General features: G+C 45.4%; 11 non-coding genes and 2 pseudogenes across 11 annotated transcripts; all 13 read left to right on the top strand.

The window, feature by feature from the left end:
• The first annotated feature begins 53 nt into the window (after positions 1 to 53).
• LOC141210413 (U2 spliceosomal RNA) lies at positions 54 to 244 on the top strand. The gene has a single exon (XR_012280582.1). It is a non-coding gene; the product is annotated as a U2 spliceosomal RNA (small nuclear RNA).
• Positions 245 to 1,363: 1,119 nt separating this feature from the next.
• Positions 1,364 to 1,554, top strand: LOC141209740 (U2 spliceosomal RNA). The gene has a single exon (XR_012279932.1). It is a non-coding gene; the product is annotated as a U2 spliceosomal RNA (small nuclear RNA).
• A 1,119-nt stretch (positions 1,555 to 2,673) lies between these two features.
• LOC141209739 (U2 spliceosomal RNA) lies at positions 2,674 to 2,864 on the top strand. Its single transcript, XR_012279931.1, has one exon. It is a non-coding gene; the product is annotated as a U2 spliceosomal RNA (small nuclear RNA).
• Positions 2,865 to 3,978: 1,114 nt separating this feature from the next.
• On the top strand, positions 3,979 to 4,169 carry LOC141209738 (U2 spliceosomal RNA). Its single transcript, XR_012279930.1, has one exon. It is a non-coding gene; the product is annotated as a U2 spliceosomal RNA (small nuclear RNA).
• A 1,120-nt stretch (positions 4,170 to 5,289) lies between these two features.
• On the top strand, positions 5,290 to 5,480 carry LOC141211068 (U2 spliceosomal RNA). Its single transcript, XR_012281055.1, has one exon. It is a non-coding gene; the product is annotated as a U2 spliceosomal RNA (small nuclear RNA).
• A 1,121-nt stretch (positions 5,481 to 6,601) lies between these two features.
• On the top strand, positions 6,602 to 6,792 carry LOC141209912 (U2 spliceosomal RNA). Its single transcript, XR_012280099.1, has one exon. It is a non-coding gene; the product is annotated as a U2 spliceosomal RNA (small nuclear RNA).
• Positions 6,793 to 7,913: 1,121 nt separating this feature from the next.
• Positions 7,914 to 8,104, top strand: LOC141209911 (U2 spliceosomal RNA). Its single transcript, XR_012280098.1, has one exon. It is a non-coding gene; the product is annotated as a U2 spliceosomal RNA (small nuclear RNA).
• A 1,120-nt stretch (positions 8,105 to 9,224) lies between these two features.
• Positions 9,225 to 9,415, top strand: LOC141209737 (U2 spliceosomal RNA). The gene has a single exon (XR_012279929.1). It is a non-coding gene; the product is annotated as a U2 spliceosomal RNA (small nuclear RNA).
• Positions 9,416 to 10,535: 1,120 nt separating this feature from the next.
• LOC141209735 (U2 spliceosomal RNA) lies at positions 10,536 to 10,726 on the top strand. Its single transcript, XR_012279927.1, has one exon. It is a non-coding gene; the product is annotated as a U2 spliceosomal RNA (small nuclear RNA).
• A 1,121-nt stretch (positions 10,727 to 11,847) lies between these two features.
• On the top strand, positions 11,848 to 12,038 carry LOC141210165 (U2 spliceosomal RNA). The gene has a single exon (XR_012280342.1). It is a non-coding gene; the product is annotated as a U2 spliceosomal RNA (small nuclear RNA).
• A 1,121-nt stretch (positions 12,039 to 13,159) lies between these two features.
• LOC141209734 (U2 spliceosomal RNA) lies at positions 13,160 to 13,350 on the top strand. The gene has a single exon (XR_012279926.1). It is a non-coding gene; the product is annotated as a U2 spliceosomal RNA (small nuclear RNA).
• Positions 13,351 to 14,471: 1,121 nt separating this feature from the next.
• On the top strand, positions 14,472 to 14,563 carry LOC141210809 (U2 spliceosomal RNA; annotated as a pseudogene).
• Positions 14,564 to 15,359: 796 nt separating this feature from the next.
• Positions 15,360 to 15,537, top strand: LOC141210674 (U2 spliceosomal RNA; annotated as a pseudogene).
• Positions 15,538 to 15,711: the final 174 nt, after the last annotated feature.

Below are 15,711 nucleotides of genomic sequence, written 5' to 3'. Positions count from 1 at the left end.
ATGGACTTTTCAGAATCCTTGGGTGGCACCGTAGTCGGAAACCAATTCTGGTTATCGCTTCTCGGCCTTTTGGCTAAGATCAATTGTAGTATCTGTTCTTATCAGTTTAATATCTGATACGTCCCCTATCTGGGGACCATATATTAAATGGATTTTTAGAACAGGGAGATGGAAAAAGAGCTTGCTCTGTCCACTCCACGCATTGACCTGGTATGGCAGTATCTCCAGGACCGGTGCACCCCTTCTTTAATGCAGTTTCTAAAATCAGAAAGAATTGAATTCAATGCTTTTTGTTCATTTTGCTTGTTTGTCGGATTTTGGGATGGACTCTTTAGCTTTGCTTTTCTTCTCCTCATTGGATTTTTCATGTTAAAAGTTGCAGAAGCCAGATGACAAGCTCATTTTGGTTCAACTTCAGCAACTGTGCATTGCATTGCCATGTAATGTAATGTAATGCAATGCTATCTATCTAGCTCTCCCTCTATACTTCCTTTTGGATAAACAGACATATTAGGCAAGCATTTTGGAGCTTTCACCTAAATAACTACAGGTGGTGAGATAAGCTGCACAATATAATTGACCTTTCAGTATATTGTTGCACACACACCATCTATTTAGCAAATGCCCTTGTTATCAACAGCAGCCTTTTAAACTCACCTGAGCTAACAGGTATGTGCGCTGGTTACTCTGCTGCGCTTAAAATTTCTTTTTTGGTTTGCTACAATGCCTTTTCTGAAACGTTGTCTCCCTCTGCTGGAACACTGACTTCTTTCACTTAATACCTGCAGACTATAAAAGAGAAACCAACCCAAAAAGTTTGGTTGATTAGTCTGTGGCATTCTTTTAAACTGTTGCTTATGGCGGTCTCTGTGAGCTTCTCAGTGACATTCAGCCATCCAGGTATCCCGCCTGCAGTAGACGGAATGTGGCAATGGAACGCTGGCTGCGCGTGTCATAATAGGCTCTGAGCCTTTATATACCTGCGCACAGCAGCAGCCACCTTCAGTCTGCTGCTGGACAGCCAGCAGCAGCAGCAGCAGGAGAGGTAATTAATCAGCAACCCTCCTGCTAAGGGTAGACAGCTGCTCGTTCCACCCCCCCCCGCCTTAATTGGTTCTCCTCCCTTCCAACGGTGTTGAGGCGGGTGGGAACAGCCGGGGGTTGAGGGTACTGTGCTAAAAGAGGTGGAGTTATGCAGATCTAAAACGCGTGGATTGCAGCAGCAGCAAGCCGAAAAGTGCAGGCATGTGAGGGATCTAGAGGTTGACAGCATGTCTTCTTAACGGGAGTCCAGGTGGCCATCTCCACAAATGGACTTTTCAGAATCCTTGGGTGGCACCGTAGTCGGAAACCAATTCTGGTTATCGCTTCTCGGCCTTTTGGCTAAGATCAAGTGTAGTATCTGTTCTTATCAGTTTAATATCTGATACGTCCCCTATCTGGGGACCATATATTAAATGGATTTTTAGAACAGGGAGATGGAAAAAGAGCTTGCTCTGTCCACTCCACGCATTGACCTGGTATTGCAGTATCTCCAGGACCGGTGCACCCCTTCTTTAATGCAGTTTCTAAAATCAGAAAGAATTGAATTCAATGCTTTTTGTTCATTTTGCTTGTTTGTCGGATTTTGGGATGGACTCTTTGGCTTTGCTTTTCTTCTCCTCATTGGATTTTTCATGTTAAAAGTTGCAGAAGCCAGATGACAAGCTCATTTTGGTTCAACTTCAGCAACTGTGCATTGCATTGCCATGTAATGTAATGTAATGCAATGCTATCTATCTAGCTCTCCCTCTATACTTCCTTTTGGATAAACAGATATATTAGGCAAGCATTTTGGAGCTTTCACCTAAATAACTATAGGTGGTGAGATAAGCTGCACAATATAATTGACCTTTCAGTATATTGTTGCACACACACCATCTATTTAGCAAATGCCCTTGTTATCAACAGCAGCCTTTTAAACTCACCTGAGCTAACAGGTATGTGAGCTGGTTACTCTGCTGCGCTTAAAATTTCTTTTTTGGTTTGCTACAATGCCTTTTCTGAAACGTTGTCTCCCTCTGCTGGAACACTGACTTCTTTCATTTAATGCCTGCAGACTATAAAAGAGAAACCAACCCAAAAAGTTTGGTTGATTAGTCTGTGGCATTCTTTTAAACTGTTGCTTATGGCGGTCTCTGTGAGCTTCTCAGTGACATTCAGCCATCCAGGTATCCCGCCTGCAGTAGACGGAATGTGGCAATGGAACGCTGGCTGCGCGTGTCATAATAGGCTCTGAGCCTTTATATACCTGCGCACAGCAGCAGCCACCTTCAGTCTGCTGCTGGACAGCCAGCAGCAGCAGCAGCAGGAGAGGTAATTAATCAGCAACCCTCCTGCTAAGGGTAGACAGCTGCTCGTTCCACCCCCCCCCGCCTTAATTGGTTCTCCTCCCTTCCAACGGTGTTGAGGCGGGTGGGAACAGCCGGGGGTTGAGGGTACTGTGCTAAAAGAGGTGGAGTTATGCAGATCTAAAACGCGTGGATTGCAGCAGCAGCAAGCCGAAAAGTGCAGGCATGTGAGGGATCTAGAGGTTGACAGCATGTCTTCTTAACGGGAGTCCAGGTGGCCATCTCCACAAATGGACTTTTCAGAATCCTTGGGTGGCACCGTAGTCGGAAACCAATTCTGGTTATCGCTTCTCGGCCTTTTGGCTAAGATCAAGTGTAGTATCTGTTCTTATCAGTTTAATATCTGATACGTCCCCTATCTGGGGACCATATATTAAATGGATTTTTAGAACAGGGAGATGGAAAAAGAGCTTGCTCTGTCCACTCCACGCATTGACCTGGTATTGCAGTATCTCCAGGACCGGTGCACCCCTTCTTTAATGCAGTTTCTAAAATCAGAAAGAATTGAATTCAATGCTTTTTGTTCATTTTGCTTGTTTGTCGGATTTTGGGATGGACTCTTTGGCTTTGCTTTTCTTCTCCTCATTGGATTTTTCATGTTAAAAGTTGCAGAAGCCAGATGACAAGCTCATTTTGGTTCAACTTCAGCAACTGTGCATTGCATTGCCATGTAATGTAATGTAATGCAATGCTATCTATCTAGCTCTCCCTCTATACTTCCTTTTGGATAAACAGACATATTAGGCAAGCATTTTGGAGCTTTCACCTAAATAACTACAGGTGGTGAGATAAGCTGCACAATATAATTGACCTTTCAGTATATTGTTGCACACACACCATCTATTTAGCAAATGCCCTTGTTATCAACAGCAGCCTTTTAAACTCACCTGAGCTAACAGGTATGTGAGCTGGTTACTCTGCTGCGCTTAAAATTTCTTTTTTGGTTTGCTACAATGCCTTTTCTGAAACGTTGTCTCCCTCTGCTGGAACACTGACTTCTTTCATTTAATGCCTGCAGACTATAAAAGAGAAACCAACCCAAAAAGTTTGGTTGATTAGTCTGTGGCATTCTTTTAAACTGTTGCTTATGGCGGTCTCTGTGAGCTTCTCAGTGACATTCAGCCATCCAGGCCTGCAGTAGACGGAATGTGGCAATGGAACGCTGGCTGCGCGTGTCATAATAGGCTCTGAGCCTTTATATACCTGCGCACAGCAGCAGCCACCTTCAGTCTGCTGCTGGACAGCCAGCAGCAGCAGCAGCAGGAGAGGTAATTAATCAGCAACCCTCCTGCTAAGGGTAGACAGCTGCTCGTTCCACCCCCCCCCCCGCCTTAATTGGTTCTCCTCCCTTCCAACGGTGTTGAGGCGGGTGGGAACAGCCGGGGGTTGAGGGTACTGTGCTAAAAGAGGTGGAGTTATGCAGATCTAAAACGCGTGGATTGCAGCAGCAGCAAGCCGAAAAGTGCAGGCATGTGAGGGATCTAGAGGTTGACAGCATGTCTTCTTAACGGGAGTCCAGGTGGCCATCTCCACAAATGGACTTTTCAGAATCCTTGGGTGGCACCGTAGTCGGAAACCAATTCTGGTTATCGCTTCTCGGCCTTTTGGCTAAGATCAAGTGTAGTATCTGTTCTTATCAGTTTAATATCTGATACGTCCCCTATCTGGGGACCATATATTAAATGGATTTTTAGAACAGGGAGATGGAAAAAGAGCTTGCTCTGTCCACTCCACGCATTGACCTGGTATTGCAGTATCTCCAGGACCGGTGCACCCCTTCTTTAATGCAGTTTCTAAAATCAGAAAGAATTGAATTCAATGCTTTTTGTTCATTTTGCTTGTTTGTCGGATTTTGGGATGGACTCTTTGGCTTTGCTTTTCTTCTCCTCATTGGATTTTTCATGTTAAAAGTTGCAGAAGCCAGATGACAAGCTCATTTTGGTTCAACTTCAGCAACTGTGCATTGCATTGCCATGTAATGTAATGTAATGCAATGCTATCTATCTAGCTCTCCCTCTATACTTCCTTTTGGATAAACAGACATATTAGGCAAGCATTTTGGAGCTTTCACCTAAATAACTACAGGTGGTGAGATAAGCTGCACAATATAATTGACCTTTCAGTATATTGTTGCACACACACCATCTATTTAGCAAATGCCCTTGTTATCAACAGCAGCCTTTTAAACTCACCTGAGCTAACAGGTATGTGAGCTGGTTACTCTGCTGCGCTTAAAATTTCTTTTTTGGTTTGCTACAATGCCTTTTCTGAAACGTTGTCTCCCTCTGCTGGAACACTGACTTCTTTCATTTAATGCCTGCAGACTATAAAAGAGAAACCAACCCAAAAAGTTTGGTTGATTAGTCTGTGGCATTCTTTTAAACTGTTGCTTATGGCGGTCTCTGTGAGCTTCTCAGTGACATTCAGCCATCCAGGTATCCCGCCTGCAGTAGACGGAATGTGGCAATGGAACGCTGGCTGCGCGTGTCATAATAGGCTCTGAGCCTTTATATACCTGCGCACAGCAGCAGCCACCTTCAGTCTGCTGCTGGACAGCCAGCAGCAGCAGCAGCAGGAGAGGTAATTAATCAGCAACCCTCCTGCTAAGGGTAGACAGCTGCTCGTTCCACCCCCCCCCCGCCTTAATTGGTTCTCCTCCCTTCCAACGGTGTTGAGGCGGGTGGGAACAGCCGGGGGTTGAGGGTACTGTGCTAAAAGAGGTGGAGTTATGCAGATCTAAAACGCGTGGATTGCAGCAGCAGCAAGCCGAAAAGTGCAGGCATGTGAGGGATCTAGAGGTTGACAGCATGTCTTCTTAACGGGAGTCCAGGTGGCCATCTCCACAAATGGACTTTTCAGAATCCTTGGGTGGCACCGTAGTCGGAAACCAATTCTGGTTATCGCTTCTCGGCCTTTTGGCTAAGATCAAGTGTAGTATCTGTTCTTATCAGTTTAATATCTGATACGTCCCCTATCTGGGGACCATATATTAAATGGATTTTTAGAACAGGGAGATGGAAAAAGAGCTTGCTCTGTCCACTCCACGCATTGACCTGGTATTGCATTATCTCCAGGACCGGTGCACCCCTTCTTTAATGCAGTTTCTAAAATCAGAAAGAATTGAATTCAATGCTTTTTGTTCATTTTGCTTGTTTGTCGGATTTTGGGATGGACTCTTTGGCTTTGCTTTTCTTCTCCTCATTGGATTTTTCATGTTAAAAGTTGCAGAAGCCAGATGACAAGCTCATTTTGGTTCAACTTCAGCAACTGTGCATTGCATTGCCATGTAATGTAATGTAATGCAATGCTATCTATCTAGCTCTCCCTCTATACTTCCTTTTGGATAAACAGACATATTAGGCAAGCATTTTGGAGCTTTCACCTAAATAACTACAGGTGGTGAGATAAGCTGCACAATATAATTGAGCTTTCAGTATATTGTTGCACACACACCATCTATTTAGCAAATGCCCTTGTTATCAACAGCAGCCTTTTAAACTCACCTGAGCTAACAGGTATGTGAGCTGGCTACTCTGCTGCGCTTAAAATCTCTTTTTTGGTTTGCTACAATGCCTTTTCTGAAACGTTGTCTCCCTCTGCTGGAACACTGACTTCTTTCATTTAATGCCTGCAGGCTATAAAAGAGAAACCAACCCAAAAAGTTTGGTTGATTAGTCTGTGGCATTCTTTTAAACTGTTGCTTATGGCGGTCTCTGTGAGCTTCTCAGTGACATTCAGCCATCCAGGTATCCCGCCTGCAGTAGACGGAATGTGGCAATGGAACGCTGGCTGCGCGTGTCATAATAGGCTCTGAGCCTTTATATACCTGCGCACAGCAGCAGCCACCTTCAGTCTGCTGCTGGACAGCCAGCAGCAGCAGCAGCAGGAGAGGTAATTAATCAGCAACCCTCCTGCTAAGGGTAGACAGCTGCTCGTTCCACCCCCCCCCCCGCCTTAATTGGTTCTCCTCCCTTCCAACGGTGTTGAGGCGGGTGGGAACAGCCGGGGGTTGAGGGTACTGTGCTAAAAGAGGTGGAGTTATGCAGATCTAAAACGCGTGGATTGCAGCAGCAGCAAGCCGAAAAGTGCAGGCATGTGAGGGATCTAGAGGTTGACAGCATGTCTTCTTAACGGGAGTCCAGGTGGCCATCTCCACAAATGGACTTTTCAGAATCCTTGGGTGGCACCGTAGTCGGAAACCAATTCTGGTTATCGCTTCTCGGCCTTTTGGCTAAGATCAAGTGTAGTATCTGTTCTTATCAGTTTAATATCTGATACGTCCCCTATCTGGGGACCATATATTAAATGGATTTTTAGAACAGGGAGATGGAAAAAGAGCTTGCTCTGTCCACTCCACGCATTGACCTGGTATTGCAGTATCTCCAGGACCGGTGCATCCCTTCTTTAATGCAGTTTCTAAAATCAGAAAGAATTGAATTCAATGCTTTTTGTTCATTTTGCTTGTTTGTCGGATTTTGGGATGGACTCTTTGGCTTTGCTTTTCTTCTCCTCATTGGATTTTTCATGTTAAAAGTTGCAGAAGCCAGATGACAAGCTCATTTTGGTTCAACTTCAGCAACTGTGCATTGCATTGCCATGTAATGTAATGTAATGCAATGCTATCTATCTAGCTCTCCCTCTATACTTCCTTTTGGATAAACAGACATATTAGGCAAGCATTTTGGAGCTTTCACCTAAATAACTACAGGTGGTGAGATAAGCTGCACAATATAATTGAGCTTTCAGTATATTGTTGCACACACACCATCTATTTAGCAAATGCCCTTGTTATCAACAGCAGCCTTTTAAACTCACCTGAGCTAACAGGTATGTGAGCTGGTTACTCTGCTGCGCTTAAAATTTCTTTTTTGGTTTGCTACAATGCCTTTTCTGAAACGTTGTCTCCCTCTGCTGGAACACTGACTTCTTTCATTTAATGCCTGCAGACTATAAAAGAGAAACCAACCCAAAAAGTTTGGTTGATTAGTCTGTGGCATTCTTTTAAACTGTTGCTTATGGCGGTCTCTGTGAGCTTCTCAGTGACATTCAGCCATCCAGGTATCCCGCCTGCAGTAGACGGAATGTGGCAATGGAACGCTGGCTGCGCGTGTCATAATAGGCTCTGAGCCTTTATATACCTGCGCACAGCAGCAGCCACCTTCAGTCTGCTGCTGGACAGCCAGCAGCAGCAGCAGCAGGAGAGGTAATTAATCAGCAACCCTCCTGCTAAGGGTAGACAGCTGCTCGTTCCACCCCCCCCCCCGCCTTAATTGGTTCTCCTCCCTTCCAACGGTGTTGAGGCGGGTGGGAACAGCCGGGGGTTGAGGGTACTGTGCTAAAAGAGGTGGAGTTATGCAGATCTAAAACGCGTGGATTGCAGCAGCAGCAAGCCGAAAAGTGCAGGCATGTGAGGGATCTAGAGGTTGACAGCATGTCTTCTTAACGGGAGTCCAGGTGGCCATCTCCACAAATGGACTTTTCAGAATCCTTGGGTGGCACCGTAGTCGGAAACCAATTCTGGTTATCGCTTCTCGGCCTTTTGGCTAAGATCAAGTGTAGTATCTGTTCTTATCAGTTTAATATCTGATACGTCCCCTATCTGGGGACCATATATTAAATGGATTTTTAGAACAGGGAGATGGAAAAAGAGCTTGCTCTGTCCACTCCACGCATTGACCTGGTATTGCAGTATCTCCAGGACCGGTGCATCCCTTCTTTAATGCAGTTTCTAAAATCAGAAAGAATTGAATTCAATGCTTTTTGTTCATTTTGCTTGTTTGTCGGATTTTGGGATGGACTCTTTGGCTTTGCTTTTCTTCTCCTCATTGGATTTTTCATGTTAAAAGTTGCAGAAGCCAGATGACAAGCTCATTTTGGTTCAACTTCAGCAACTGTGCATTGCATTGCCATGTAATGTAATGTAATGCAATGCTATCTATCTAGCTCTCCCTCTATACTTCCTTTTGGATAAACAGACATATTAGGCAAGCATTTTGGAGCTTTCACCTAAATAACTACAGGTGGTGAGATAAGCTGCACAATATAATTGAGCTTTCAGTATATTGTTGCACACACACCATCTATTTAGCAAATGCCCTTGTTATCAACAGCAGCCTTTTAAACTCACCTGAGCTAACAGGTATGTGAGCTGGTTACTCTGCTGCGCTTAAAATTTCTTTTTTGGTTTGCTACAATGCCTTTTCTGAAACGTTGTCTCCCTCTGCTGGAACACTGACTTCTTTCATTTAATGCCTGCAGACTATAAAAGAGAAACCAACCCAAAAAGTTTGGTTGATTAGTCTGTGGCATTCTTTTAAACTGTTGCTTATGGCGGTCTCTGTGAGCTTCTCAGTGACATTCAGCCATCCAGGTATCCCGCCTGCAGTAGACGGAATGTGGCAATGGAACGCTGGCTGCGCGTGTCATAATAGGCTCTGAGCCTTTATATACCTGCGCACAGCAGCAGCCACCTTCAGTCTGCTGCTGGACAGCCAGCAGCAGCAGCAGCAGGAGAGGTAATTAATCAGCAACCCTCCTGCTAAGGGTAGACAGCTGCTCGTTCCACCCCCCCCCCGCCTTAATTGGTTCTCCTCCCTTCCAACGGTGTTGAGGCGGGTGGGAACAGCCGGGGGTTGAGGGTACTGTGCTAAAAGAGGTGGAGTTATGCAGATCTAAAACGCGTGGATTGCAGCAGCAGCAAGCCGAAAAGTGCAGGCATGTGAGGGATCTAGAGGTTGACAGCATGTCTTCTTAACGGGAGTCCAGGTGGCCATCTCCACAAATGGACTTTTCAGAATCCTTGGGTGGCACCGTAGTCGTAAACCAATTCTGGTTATCGCTTCTCGGCCTTTTGGCTAAGATCAAGTGTAGTATCTGTTCTTATCAGTTTAATATCTGATACGTCCCCTATCTGGGGACCATATATTAAATGGATTTTTAGAACAGGGAGATGGAAAAAGAGCTTGCTCTGTCCACTCCACGCATTGACCTGGTATTGCAGTATCTCCAGGACCGGTGCACCCCTTCTTTAATGCAGTTTCTAAAATCAGAAAGAATTGAATTCAATGCTTTTTGTTCATTTTGCTTGTTTGTCGGATTTTGGGATGGACCCTTTGGCTTTGCTTTTCTTCTCCTCATTGGATTTTTCATGTTAAAAGTTGCAGAAGCCAGATGACAAGCTCATTTTGGTTCAACTTCAGCAACTGTGCATTGCATTGCCATGTAATGTAATGTAATGCAATGCTATCTATCTAGCTCTCCCTCTATACTTCCTTTTGGATAAACAGACATATTAGGCAAGCATTTTGGAGCTTTCACCTAAATAACTACAGGTGGTGAGATAAGCTGCACAATATAATTGACCTTTCAGTATATTGTTGCACACACACCATCTATTTAGCAAATGCCCTTGTTATCAACAGCAGCCTTTTAAACTCACCTGAGCTAACAGGTATGTGAGCTGGTTACTCTGCTGCGCTTAAAATTTCTTTTTTGGTTTGCTACAATGCCTTTTCTGAAACGTTGTCTCCCTCTGCTGGAACACTGACTTCTTTCATTTAATGCCTGCAGACTATAAAAGAGAAACCAACCCAAAAAGTTTGGTTGATTAGTCTGTGGCATTCTTTTAAACTGTTGCTTATGGCGGTCTCTGTGAGCTTCTCAGTGACATTCAGCCATCCAGGTATCCCGCCTGCAGTAGACGGAATGTGGCAATGGAACGCTGGCTGCGCGTGTCATAATAGGCTCTGAGCCTTTATATACCTGCGCACAGCAGCAGCCACCTTCAGTCTGCTGCTGGACAGCCAGCAGCAGCAGCAGCAGGAGAGGTAATTAATCAGCAACCCTCCAGCTAAGGGTAGACAGCTGCTCGTTCCACCCCCCCCCCGCCTTAATTGGTTCTCCTCCCTTCCAACGGTGTTGAGGCGGGTGGGAACAGCCGGGGGTTGAGGGTACTGTGCTAAAAGAGGTGGAGTTATGCAGATCTAAAACGCGTGGATTGCAGCAGCAGCAAGCCGAAAAGTGCAGGCATGTGAGGGATCTAGAGGTTGACAGCATGTCTTCTTAACGGGAGTCCAGGTGGCCATCTCCACAAATGGACTTTTCAGAATCCTTGGGTGGCACCGTAGTCGGAAACCAATTCTGGTTATCGCTTCTCGGCCTTTTGGCTAAGATCAAGTGTAGTATCTGTTCTTATCAGTTTAATATCTGATACGTCCCCTATCTGGGGACCATATATTAAATGGATTTTTAGAACAGGGAGATGGAAAAAGAGCTTGCTCTGTCCACTCCACGCATTGACCTGGTATTGCAGTATCTCCAGGACCGGTGCACCCCTTCTTTAATGCAGTTTCTAAAATCAGAAAGAATTGAATTCAATGCTTTTTGTTCATTTTGCTTGTTTGTCGGATTTTGGGATGGACTCTTTGGCTTTGCTTTTCTTCTCCTCATTGGATTTTTCATGTTAAAAGTTGCAGAAGCCAGATGACAAGCTCATTTTGGTTCAACTTCAGCAACTGTGCATTGCATTGCCATGTAATGTAATGTAATGCAATGCTATCTATCTAGCTCTCCCTCTATACTTCCTTTTGGACAAACAGGCATATTAGGCAAGCATTTTGGAGCTTTCACCTAAATAACTACAGGTGGTGAGATAAGCTGCACAATATAATTGACCTTTCAGTATATTGTTGCACACACACCATCTATTTAGCAAATGCCCTTGTTATCAACAGCAGCCTTTTAAACTCACCTGATCTAACAGGTATGTGAGCTGGTTACTCTGCTGCGCTTAAAATTTCTTTTTTGGTTTGCTACAATGCCTTTTCTGAAACGTTGTCTCCCTCTGCTGGAACACTGACTTCTTTCATTTAATGCCTGCAGACTATAAAAGAGAAACCAACCCAAAAAGTTTGGTTGATTAGTCTGTGGCATTCTTTTAAACTGTTGCTTATGGCGGTCTCTGTGAGCTTCTCAGTGACATTCAGCCATCCAGGTATCCCGCCTGCAGTAGACGGAATGTGGCAATGGAACGCTGGCTGCGCGTGTCATAATAGGCTCTGAGCCTTTATATACCTGCGCACAGCAGCAGCCACCTTCAGTCTGCTGCTGGACAGCCAGCAGCAGCAGCAGCAGGAGAGGTAATTAATCAGCAACCCTCCAGCTAAGGGTAGACAGCTGCTCGTTCCACCCCCCCCCCCGCCTTAATTGGTTCTCCTCCCTTCCAACGGTGTTGAGGCGGGTGGGAACAGCCGGGGGTTGAGGGTACTGTGCTAAAAGAGGTGGAGTTATGCAGATCTAAAACGCGTGGATTGCAGCAGCAGCAAGCCGAAAAGTGCAGGCATGTGAGGGATCTAGAGGTTGACAGCATGTCTTCTTAACGGGAGTCCAGGTGGCCATCTCCACAAATGGACTTTTCAGAATCCTTGGGTGGCACCGTAGTCGGAAACCAATTCTGGTTATCGCTTCTCGGCCTTTTGGCTAAGATCAAGTGTAATATCTGTTCTTATCAGTTTAATATCTGATACGTCCCCTATCTGGGGACCATATATTAAATGGATTTTTAGAACAGGGAGATGGAAAAAGAGCTTGCTCTGTCCACTCCACGCATTGACCTGGTATTGCAGTATCTCCAGGACCGGTGCACCCCTTCTTTAATGCAGTTTCTAAAATCAGAAAGAATTGAATTCAATGCTTTTTGTTCATTTTGCTTGTTTGTCGGATTTTGGGATGGACTCTTTGGCTTTGCTTTTCTTCTCCTCATTGGATTTTTCATGTTAAAAGTTGCAGAAGCCAGATGACAAGCTCATTTTGGTTCAACTTCAGCAACTGTGCATTGCATTGCCATGTAATCTAATGTAATGCAATGCTATCTATCTAGCTCTCCCTCTATACTTCCTTTTGGACAAACAGACATATTAGGCAAGCATTTTGGAGCTTTCACCTAAATAACTACAGGTGGTGAGATAAGCTGCACAATATAATTGACCTTTCAGTATATTGTTGCACACACACCATCTATTTAGCAAATGCCCTTGTTATCAACAGCAGCCTTTTAAACTCACCTGATCTAACAGGTATGTGAGCTGGTTACTCTGCTGCGCTTAAAATTTCTTTTTTGGTTTGCTACAATGCCTTTTCTGAAACGTTGTCTCCCTCTGCTGGAACACTGACTTCTTTCATTTAATGCCTGCAGACTATAAAAGAGAAACCAACCCAAAAAGTTTGGTTGATTAGTCTGTGGCATTCTTTTAAACTGTTGCTTATGGCGGTCTCTGTGAGCTTCTCAGTGACATTCAGCCATCCAGGTATCCCGCCTGCAGTAGACGGAATGTGGCAATGGAACGCTGGCTGCGCGTGTCATAATAGGCTCTGAGCCTTTATATACCTGCGCACAGCAGCAGCCACCTTCAGTCTGCTGCTGGACAGCCAGCAGCAGCAGCAGCAGGAGAGGTAATTAATCAGCAACCCTCCAGCTAAGGGTAGACAGCTGCTCGTTCCACCCCCCCCCCCGCCTTAATTGGTTCTCCTCCCTTCCAACGGTGTTGAGGCGGGTGGGAACAGCCGGGGGTTGAGGGTACTGTGCTAAAAGAGGTGGAGTTATGCAGATCTAAAACGCGTGGATTGCAGCAGCAGCAAGCCGAAAAGTGCAGGCATGTGAGGGATCTAGAGGTTGACAGCATGTCTTCTTAACGGGAGTCCAGGTGGCCATCTCCACAAATGGACTTTTCAGAATCCTTGGGTGGCACCGTAGTCGGAAACCAATTCTGGTTATCGCTTCTCGGCCTTTTGGCTAAGATCAAGTGTAGTATCTGTTCTTATCAGTTTAATATCTGATACGTCCCCTATCTGGGGACCATATATTAAATGGATTTTTAGAACAGGGAGATGGAAAAAGAGCTTGCTCTGTCCACTCCACGCATTGACCTGGTATTGCAGTATCTCCAGGACCGGTGCACCCCTTCTTTAATGCAGTTTCTAAAATCAGAAAGAATTGAATTCAATGCTTTTTGTTCATTTTGCTTGTTTGTCGGATTTTGGGATGGACTCTTTGGCTTTGCTTTTCTTCTCCTCATTGGATTTTTCATGTTAAAAGTTGCAGAAGCCAGATGACAAGCTCATTTTGGTTCAACTTCAGCAACTGTGCATTGCATTGCCATGTAATGTAATGTAATGCAATGCTATCTATCTAGCTCTACCTCTATACTTCCTTTTGGATAAACAGACATATTAGGCAAGCATTTTGGAGCTTTCACCTAAATAACTACAGGTGGTGAAATAAGCTGCACAATATACTTGACCTTTCAGTATATTGTTGCACACACACCATCTATTTAGCAAATGCCCTTGTTATCAACAGCAGCCTTTTAAACTCACCTGAGCTAACAGGTATGTGAGCTGGTTACTCTGCTGGGCTTAAAATTTCTTTTTTGGTTTGCTACAATGCCTTTTCTGAAACGTTGTCTCCCTCTGCTGGAACACTGACTTCTTTCATTTAATGCCTGCAGACTATAAAAGAGAAACCAACCCAAAAAGTTTGGTTGATTAGTCTGTGGCATTCTTTTAAACTGTTGCTTATGGCGGTCTCTGTGAGCTTCTCAGTGACATTCAGCCATCCAGGTATCCCGCCTGCAGTAGACGGAATGTGGCAATGGAACGCTGGCTGCGCGTGTCATAATAGGCTCTGAGCCTTTATATACCTGCGCACAGCAGCAGCCACCTTCAGTCTGCTGCTGGACAGCCAGCAGCAGCAGCAGCAGGAGAGGTAATTAATCAGCAACCCTCCTGCTAAGGGTAGACAGCTGCTCGTTCCACCCCCCCCCCCGCCTTAATTGGTTCTCCTCCCTTCCAACGGTGTTGAGGCGGGTGGGAACAGCCGGGGGTTGAGGGTACTGTGCTAAAAGAGGTGGAGTTATGCAGATCTAAAACGCGTGGATTGCAGCAGCAGCAAGCCGAAAAGTGCAGGCATGTGAGGGATCTAGAGGTTGACAGCATGTCTTCTTAACGGGAGTCCAGGTGGCCATCTCCACAAATGGACTTTTCAGAATCCTTGGGTGGCACCGTAGTCGGAAACCAATTCTGGTTATCGCTTCTCGGCCTTTTGGCTAAGATCAAGTGTAGTATCTTTCGAAAAGGCGGTTTTGGATGTTGGCCGCCCTAGTAGATTGATACATTTTGCACACTGGGGTTTAGGCGCTTGTTAGTACGCCAGGTGGCTAATATAGTCATCTGGTGGAAAGCATGGCCCCCCAGGATCGACGTCATTGGGCCGGGGAAGATCGAAAGCCCGAAGTGTGAAGTGCCCCAGGAGTGGTGACCCTGGGGTGCCTTAACTCACTGGGATTGGGAACCCCACTTGAGTTTATGGCACATTTGCACAAGCACTTCAAATTTTCTTTCTTCGCACACACCCTTATTCCAGGCCTTCTGGCCTTAGGATGGGGAATTTTTCAATTTCCGGTCGAAGGTCCGGGCAGTATTATACTGTGAAACCTTCACTATTTATTTAATTTTTTTGTCACTGTGTGTCCACTTATTCACGTGTGTCCACGTCCTTACTAGGATTTTGTCGGGATGCGGTTCCCTAACGGGTTCCTCTCTTGGCAGGTCTAGGGGGGGAGTGTGTGGCCATCAGGTTCCGCTCCCCCCTGAACCCCCTTGGCTCTCCTCTTTCGGGAGGAGAGCGATGTTGGCTCCCCTCTTCCGGGAGGGGAGCACAGTCTTTGGCTCCCAGTGCCTTGCTCGGGTGAGAACTCGGGCAGGTATTGGGGGTAAGATTGGGTCGCCTCTGGTTTCGGTTGGAGGTGGCTATTTGTCCCTGCTCCTCGCTGTGGCCTTCTGGCTCGGAGGGACGGGGAATGGTTTGGGGGACCCTTCTCCTTTTGGAGAGGGTTTCAAGAAGACCAGCATCCTAGTGCACTTTTTTTGTGGCACTTGTCACTTTTTCAAGCGCACTCGGGTTTTGTACACGAATTCGGGCTTTCACAAAAAAAAAAAATCTGTTCTTATCAGTTTAATATCTGATACGTCCCCTATCTGGGGACCATATATTAAATGGATTTTTAGAACAGGGAGATGGAAAAAGAGCTTGCTCTGTCCACTCCACGCATTGACCTGGTATTGCAGTATCTCCAGGACCGGTGCACCCCTTCTTTAATGCAGTTTCTAAAATCAGAAAGAATTGAATTCAATGCTTTTTGTTCATTTTGCTTGTTTGTCGGATTTTGGGATGGACTCTTTGGCTTTGCTTTTCTTCTCCTCATTGGATTTTTCATGTTAAAAGTTGCAGAAGCCAGATGACAAGCTCATTTTGGTTCAACTTCAG

The sequence above is a fragment of the Phyllobates terribilis genome, unplaced genomic scaffold (assembly GCF_046119375.1).
Source record: "Phyllobates terribilis strain yellow unplaced genomic scaffold, ASM4611937v1 Scaffold_169__1_contigs__length_4117513, whole genome shotgun sequence".
In the NCBI taxonomy this organism is placed as follows: domain Eukaryota; kingdom Metazoa; phylum Chordata; class Amphibia; order Anura; family Dendrobatidae; genus Phyllobates; species Phyllobates terribilis.
The sequence above is the reverse complement of the archived record's forward strand: the minus strand, read 5'-3'. Positions and strand labels throughout refer to the sequence as shown.